Raw genomic sequence first — 8422 nt, 5'->3', positions numbered from 1 at the left:
CTTATGAATACCTTTTGTCTAATCTACGGGTTTGGTAACACCCAAAGTGCTTATAAGCTAAAACCAACCATAAGTCATAAGTTGGTCACCCTCAACTTATAGCTTTTTCGCTTATAAACACTTTTACTGGTTTATCCTTAATAATATTTTCTAATTCACAATACTTTCCCAAAGTAAACTTCTTGACTTTCTCTTCATTCCATAATCGTCGTTAATTCTTTTCTTTACAAAGAAATATTTTAATTTATAATCTTTTGAAAAAAAAAATCAAGGGTATTTTAGTCATTTAACAAAAGAATAGCTTATCAGTATTTTTTTATCAAACACATCAACGACTTATTATCAGTTTTAGCACTTTTATCCAAACATGTAAATGCTTATTTTAAAATCAGTTTCAACACTTAAAAAAAAATTTAGCACTTTAAGTTTATCAGTTATTTACAATCAGCTAATTCAAACGAGCTCTAAAAAATACTTTTCAGCACTTAATGTTTATCAGCTACTTTAAATAAGCTAAGCCAAACGAGCTTATTATTGCACTAGGCTGGCTTAAATCCCCGATGCGCATATTCCTAAAGTGAAATTTTTCATTCGATCATCAGTTTACGTGCTAGTTATTTTATAAAAACAATGAATATGGTATCTGTCAAATACATATAACTTTTAAAAAATATCAAGGAGAAAGTCTCGTAGTGAAATACATTTCCAAACATAATTTTAAATACTATTTTTTTACTTAACTCTAAATACTATTTTTTTTTAAATTATAATATTTTTGTCCAAACGCCTACTTAAAGATTGTTAGATCGACTTTCTAATAACTTTTACCATATTAATATTTTATTTAAATAAATAAACAACATACATTGTTTTCATATCTCTTAAAGATTGTTAGATCGACTTTCTAATAACTTTTACCCTATTAATATTTTATTTAAATAAATAAACAACGTACAAGTTACATGCCTCACAGTACAACTATATAGGAAATTCAATTTCCTAGCAGACCTCTCGATCTAGGGACGTACATACATAAAGTAGACTATAATCTAATACTATCCTAATTTTTTTTTGTCGTATCTTAAGAAATCTACCTATTATTAATTAATAATGAAATTGATCATATTAAGTTTAATTTGCTCATTGAAAATATAACAAATTACTTCTAGATTCTTTACTTCAAGAAAAACTTTAATAAAAAAAAAAAAAAAATCTTTCTTGATATCTGAAAAAATAAAATATTATAGACTATAAAAAAAAAACTAAAAAATTAGTTAAAGTGAACGGGAGAAATATGGAGTACTAATAAAGATACATAGATAATCATGATAACTTGGGAATACGAGATGTCTCTGCTGACGATGCACACATTCCAAGCACTTTGATTTGCTGAGCATTTGGATTAAATGTGTCATGATAGACAAAAGTAGCTTCAACTTCTGATATTTATTCACGACTATCTCAGTATTTTGATGAACAGCCATTACTTCAGTAATTAAAGATTCTCAAACATGAATAGGGAAAGCATGGGCATAAAGCGGCAAACCAAAGGTACTTATTTCCATAACACTGACACCTAAAATATGTGCACATTAAATCCTAATAGCCTTGCATAATCTAATAGTTCACGACAGAAAAATATGTATGAGTAGTAGAAATTTTCTGGAATTGCTGAAGTACTGATAAAGACGAGTTTGCTTTTGCATTGCATAGGATATACCAATTAAATGAAATGGAAAAGGAGAATTATATCCATACAACTTGACTTTTGAAGTTTCAATACCGAGCACAAATAAAGAATTACTCCATCCGTTCACTTTTACTTATCCATTATTGACTTTGCATACCCCTTAAGAAATACTCCCTCCGTTCACTTTTACTTGACACGTTTTGACTTTTCACATCCCTTAAAAAATAATAAATGAAGTGCATAATTTACCATGATACCCATATTAATTGATGCATATTTTATTGGATTTGAGAAAATAATTTAAAATGAGTAATAAATATTGTGGGTATAACAGAAAAAAAAAATTATCTTTATTGAATTTGAGAAAATGATTTGAAATGAGTAATAAATACTGTGGGTATAACAGGAAAAAAATTTTTTTTTTCTTGATATGCGTAAAGTGACAAGTAAAAATAAAAATCTATTTTTAGTATACATGCCAAGTAAAAGTGAACAGAGAGAGTAATAATCACCAATGGTGTATAATTTACCATGATATCCAAATTAATTGATGTATAGTCTTAATAGATTTGAAAAATGATTTGGAATGAATAATTAATCCTAAGGGCAAAATAGAAAAAATAAATTATTTTTCTCTTAATATGCGAAAGTGGACAAGTAAAAGCAAAAATTTATTTTTAAAATAGTGAAAAAGTAAAAGTAAACAGAGTGAGTATTTAATGATGATCCATTTTGTATGGCATTGAATCGAACCCCATTGGTAACTCCTTCCTCCCTAATTGTTACGCGCAGAAAATCGAAGGAATATAAGAAGAGATTGGGTGGAACCCTAGTTTCGAGGAGAGCAAAACTTGAGAACTTTCTTATTGAAATAAAAGTAGATACAAAAATAAAATGAGTTGTGTGCCCAAAAATATTCCCGACCTTTATGTATATACAATCCTATTTATATTCATATTTGTAAAAAAATATAAGTAAAGTCTTACAGGTCTTCTCATTGTTGAATCAATATGCTTATTCTTGGCTTGTGCACATTGGGCTCCAACACCCACCTCCCCCTTCCCTTCCCCCTTCCCCTCCCCCCCATTTCCCGGCAAGTTAAAATGGGCCACAAATCCAAGATCGAAAGGAAAGCATTATGTTGAACACCTGGTAAGGCCTTGGTAAATACATCAACCAACTGGGGACCAATAGAGATAACATATAAGCTAATGGACCAATAGACATAACATATAAGCTAATGGGACCAGATTGAAGCTTTTCACATACAAAATGCCAGTCTATTTTAATGTGTTTGGTACGTTCGTGAAACATTGGATTTCTAGCAATATGAATGGCAGAATAGCTCAAAGAACACTGGTATAAGAGTCAAGGAAGAAATGCCAAACTCCACCAAGCAAACTAACAATCCAAACAATCTCAGCAACTAATTGTCTCAAAGCTTTAATTATACTCAGCCTCAGCTAAAGAAAGAGCAATAGTAGCCTATTTCTTTGACTTCTAAGACACATGGCAGCCTCCAACGATAAAAGGTACTCACTTACAAATTTTCTTCAAGTGAAGCAACTGGCCTAATTTAGAGTCACAGAAACCAGTCAAGGCAAAGGAAGAAAAGTTATTAAACAACGACCCCAAGTCAGGTGTACCAACCAAATACCTCAACACATGTAAAGTAACCTCAAAAGTGTGTAACTCTAGTGTGAGCCATAAACTGGCTAAGATGTTGCGTACTATAAGAGATATTAGGCCTACTGTGTTTTACAAAATTAAATTTTCCAACTAACTTCCTATACAAAGAAGGATCATGAAGGATATCACAAAAAACAAAAAAAAAAAAAAAAAAAAAAAATCCAGAGGTAATACCACAGAACTGACATGTAAATAATTGAACACAGAAAGCAACTTCTAGAGAAATTTCTGTTGGGTGGCAAGTATCCCTGAGGCCATTTGATAATCTGCAGTCTCAAGAAATAATGTGCTTCATCCAGATCTTTGATTCGGAACTGATCATCCAAGAATTGCTTCAGGGAAGTGTTCTCAGACAAATCATCACCAGTTAATAGGATGTCATCCACATATACACTGCTACAATAGTGAGAGAACGACCAAATAACTTAACAAAAAGGAAGTAATCATTTTTGCTACGAACATAACCTCTGAACTGAAGAGCAGTGGACACCTTGGCATACCATTGCCTCGGAGCCTATCTAAGTCCATAAAGGTACTTGTTGAGCTTATAAATCAGATTCAAATACAGATCAGAAGACTGAACTTCCAGCCCAAGTGAAACCACCAAATATACCTCTTCATCCAAATTACCATGTAGGAAGGCATTGTTAACATCTAACTGAAAAATGGATCAAACTTTTGTAATAGCAATACTTGGCAAATATTTAATAGCAATGAGTTTAATAATTGGTGAGAGAGTTTCAGTGTCCCTTCTTGTTGAGTGTCCCCCCTATAACCAGCCTAGCCTTGTACCTCTTTGCACTACCATCTGCCTTCTTCTTAATCTTATAAACCCATTTAGAATAGATGACTTTCTTACCATGAAGTAATGAGATAATAGTCCAAGTGTTATTGTCCTTCAAAGCCTGAAATGCTTTTAATATAGCATCATCCCAAGCAGAATTAGAAATTTCATGATGATAAAACTACAGTTCAAGCAAGCAACCCTCAAAAATAGAGTGAGCATCCTTAGAAACAAAAATATTGGTGCAAACATAGTCTTTGAGATAGACTGGAGCTAGAGAAGGTCTGGACCTTCTTAGATGAACAGAAGCATTAGGAACAAAAATATCAAGAAAATAAGTATCAGGATCAAAAAATAAGAAGAATAGATAGAGTGAAAACAGGAGCAGAAGCAGAAGAAATGGAGGATTAACAGGAAATATTAGGAACAGTAACAAAGGAAGGAAAATGCTAGTTGGATAAGAGGGTGAATAAAGAACGACAGATTCAAGAAAAGCAACATCTCTGGAGAAGAAAAGAGTGTATTTAGTTAAATTTAACAACTTATAATCCTTTTTTGTGATGCTATACCCAAGGAATATAAAAGAAACAGTTCTGGAGTGAAATTTATCCTTATGAGGCTTAGGCACAACAGCAACACACAAACAACCAAAAACCTTAAGGTAATAATAGATAGAAATGGAAACATAAAAGTGTTCATAAGGTGTTTTGTGTTATAAAAGAGATGAAGGAAATCAGTTCATCAAATAGGTGATAGTAAGTATACATTACCCCAGTATTTTAGTGGAAGTATAGACTAAAAAGGCAGGGATCTAGCAGTTTCTAGTAAGTATTTGTATTTTCTTTCTACAAATTCATTTTGTTGAGGATTGTGGACAAGAAGCCTGGTATATTATCCTTTGGGATGAGAAGAGAAGAAATAACCTCTACATTGAAATCAAGTTCAAATGCATTATCAGACCTAACTGTCCTGATAGAAGAATAAAATTGATTCTGGATTAGAAAGATGAAAGACTTCAAAAGGGTAAAAGTATTTGACTTGGTGGAAAGTAGATCTGTCTTGGTGGCTCTGAAAAAATAATCTACAATAGTTAAAAGATATTTGAAGCCATAGTAGGTTTGTGTGCGGTAAGAGCCCCATAAATCAATATGAACAAGTTAAAAAGGTGGTAGTTTTAAGAGAGCTGTCAGGAAAAGAAAGACTTTGCTCCCTAGCCATGGGACAAATCTCACAGATAAATGACTATTTCTTAGAGAGTTTATCTTTAAGGTGAGTATGTGACTTCATTTTATGAAAAGGCATATGACCAAGTAGAAGATGCCAAAACATATCCAAATAAAAAATAGAAGAAAAAGAACAAGCAGAAGAACACTCACAAGCAGGAATAATTTTATTAGCTTCGATGTTATTTACAATATGAACAGTAGAAAGACTAGAAGGAATAATTTTATTAGCTTCGATAGTATTTACAGTGTAAACAGTAGAGAGAGTAAAAGAAAAGCAAGCAAAAGTATCAGAAGTAGCAGTCACAGCTTCACCAATTGAAATGGTAGAAATAGACGAAGGAGAAAGTAGCCCAGACTGAAGCAAATAAATCTCATTTGAGATTTTACCAAAAATCAGTGGTCTCTTCAGAGGGCCCTGTAAAACACAATCATAAGCAAAAAATAAGGCTTTACAACAAAGTTATAACAAAAATTGATGTAAGGAAATCAAATTATACTGCAAGGAAAGTACAAGTAAAATATTATGTAAAATCAGATCAATAGATAATGGAAGTGAACCTAAATAAGTTACTTTAACTTTGTAACCATTAGGGAGAATAACTAAGGAATTGCAAGAGTCTTAAGATTGATTAAAAGAGATTTCTGGGGAGTCATGTGGTTAGTTGCACCTGGGTCTATTATCTAAGGATTACCAACTAATCTAGAAAAGTTACATGCAAAAATACGATAATTTCTAGTATCAACATAGCGTACCAAACCTACAAAGGTGGGCAGATCCAGAAGCAATTGTGTTCTCAGAAACTTTAGGCTGTTGGAACAAATTCAACATGTGCTTATATTGCTTCTTTGTGAAACCATAGCTTTTAAAATCAGATTGGTCAAACCTATTGTTAGGGGGGAAAATCATCTTCTGGACCCAAACTCTGAGACTCTGAAACATGAGCATATGCTGCAAGCTTCTTAAATTTGTTACACTGAAAAGTGTTAGTATATCTATGTTTTCTATGGCGTGACTAGGTCATTTGTAGTAATTACACACCACATTGAGCTTCATAGAATCAAAGTTGACCCTCTGGAATAGAATTTCTGTATACTAGCATGAAAAGAACTAGCATATGACTTTTGAACACTAGTGGTGAAAGAGGCAGACTTAGATGAGAATGAAGGAACTGAAGCTTGTGCCTCACACTGACTCTCGTCATTAACTAGCATGGCATAGGTTGTATCAATTTCTGAAAGTGAATTTATTACCAGAATATTTCACCTAATTGTGAAATAATTTTTATTGAGTCCATGAGAAATCGATGAAGCTTCTGATCCTCTTTTAACTTTTGAAAGGCCTCTTTGCAGCCACATACATAGTTAGGGTAAGTAACGGAATATGCTAATTCATCTCATGGTTTCTTAATTCTAAATAAATAGGAAGCAACGTTCGAAGTTCCCTGAAAAATGGAAGAAAGTGCCTTGCGGATTTCCTAATACTTTGCTCCTATTAGGTTGATCATAACGTTTCTCTATATCTTTCATAGCTTTGCGGCAGACTAAGTGTACATCATACTTTTCCTAATCTCAGCTTCTAAGCTATTTAATCCATGTAATTATCATATCATTACAGTGATACCATGCCTCAAACTGGAGAGATATAATAGTAGGTTTGGAAATAGTTCCGTTGATTATGCCTAGTTTATTTTACACGACAATCCAATTAGCATCCCCTTCTCCAACTCCAATAACCTCCATTATGTTGTTGCTAGCAAATATCACTATTTTGAATTTTTGATCTTCCAAATTATTCCCGCCGGAGATCCGAATCATACCATTAGATCGATCAGCAACAATAATCGTACTAGGATTATCAGTAGGATATAGATACATGGAATGTGAGGGTTCAACAGTGACTGAACCCGAAGATATGGTAGAAGCAGAAGTAAAAGATGCAATAGAAATAACATCAGGAGGTGTCATGACATATATCAAAATTAGGGTTCGAGGTCGAGCAAAAAGGGCACACAAATGAGAATTAAAGGCAAAAGAGTAAATCGAAGGAAATACCAGTCTTCTTCACTAACTCGAAGAAGCAAAAATCATCAACATGCTCAAACAAAGAAACTCACCAGAAACAGTCGCCAAATACCGCCAAAAAATGCACTAAAAAACTTAAAACTCAAAATTAGCTATCGGAGGTAACACCAGATGATAGATGTAGGTCCGATTCACCAAATTTCGAATTCTGATACCTTGTTACGCACAAAAAATCAAAGTAATCTAAGAAGAGATTGGGTGAAACCCTTCAGGGAGAGAGAAACGCGAGAACCTTCTTATTGAAACATAAGCGACTGTCACAAGAATAAAATATGTTATCTCCACAAGAATATTTCAGACCTATATATATTTATACAATCCTATTTCTGGGTATATCTGTAAAAAAACAAATTACACTTGTAAAATAAATATAAATAAAGTCTTCCGAGTCTTCTCATGTTGGATTAGCATGCTTATTCTGGGCTTGTGCATATTGGGCCGTAGAGATACTTAGAACTTTGTATATTGTACTCCAACACTAATTGTTTCATGGGAAAATTACGCGACACATCAAACATTTATATTGTATTTACTATTCGTAGCATACTTTCAACAAATTTATCATTTGTAGCTATATTTGAATTTTATATCAAATTTATGAAATAAGAGATTAGTTGTTTTGAACTGAAATAAGAGAGCAACAAGCTCTCGTAGCTTAGTTAGTTAGAGCACTTGCTTAGCTAGCAAAGCTCTTGAGTTCGAATCTCAACAAGAATATTTTATTTTTTTGTATTTCTGTATTTCACCTTAGTTGTATTCGTTGCGCAAACAAATACAGTCAATACAGGTTGTATCCTTTGTATATACTCATATATACAATTGATACAAGTTATATCTGTTGTATACACCATTGTATTTCGCCTTGGTTACAGTTGACACATATTGTATTCGTTACACGAATGAATATAATTGCGCGAACGAATACAATTAACATAAGTTGTATTCTTTGCG

At 32.8% G+C, this 8422-nt stretch overlaps 1 long non-coding RNA gene across 1 annotated transcript; it reads right to left on the bottom strand.

Annotated features, from left to right (window-relative positions):
- Positions 1-3363: 3363 nt before the first annotated feature.
- LOC107768803 (uncharacterized) lies at positions 3364-7754 on the bottom strand. Its single transcript, XR_001644238.2, has 2 exons — positions 7504-7754; positions 3364-5804 (listed from the first exon to the last, which is right to left on the bottom strand). It is a non-coding gene; the product is annotated as an uncharacterized LOC107768803 (long non-coding RNA).
- Positions 7755-8422: the final 668 nt, after the last annotated feature.

This window comes from Nicotiana tabacum, chromosome 23, assembly GCF_000715075.1.
Source record: "Nicotiana tabacum cultivar K326 chromosome 23, ASM71507v2, whole genome shotgun sequence".
Classification (NCBI taxonomy): domain Eukaryota; kingdom Viridiplantae; phylum Streptophyta; class Magnoliopsida; order Solanales; family Solanaceae; genus Nicotiana; species Nicotiana tabacum.
The sequence above is the reverse complement of the archived record's forward strand: the minus strand, read 5'-3'. Positions and strand labels throughout refer to the sequence as shown.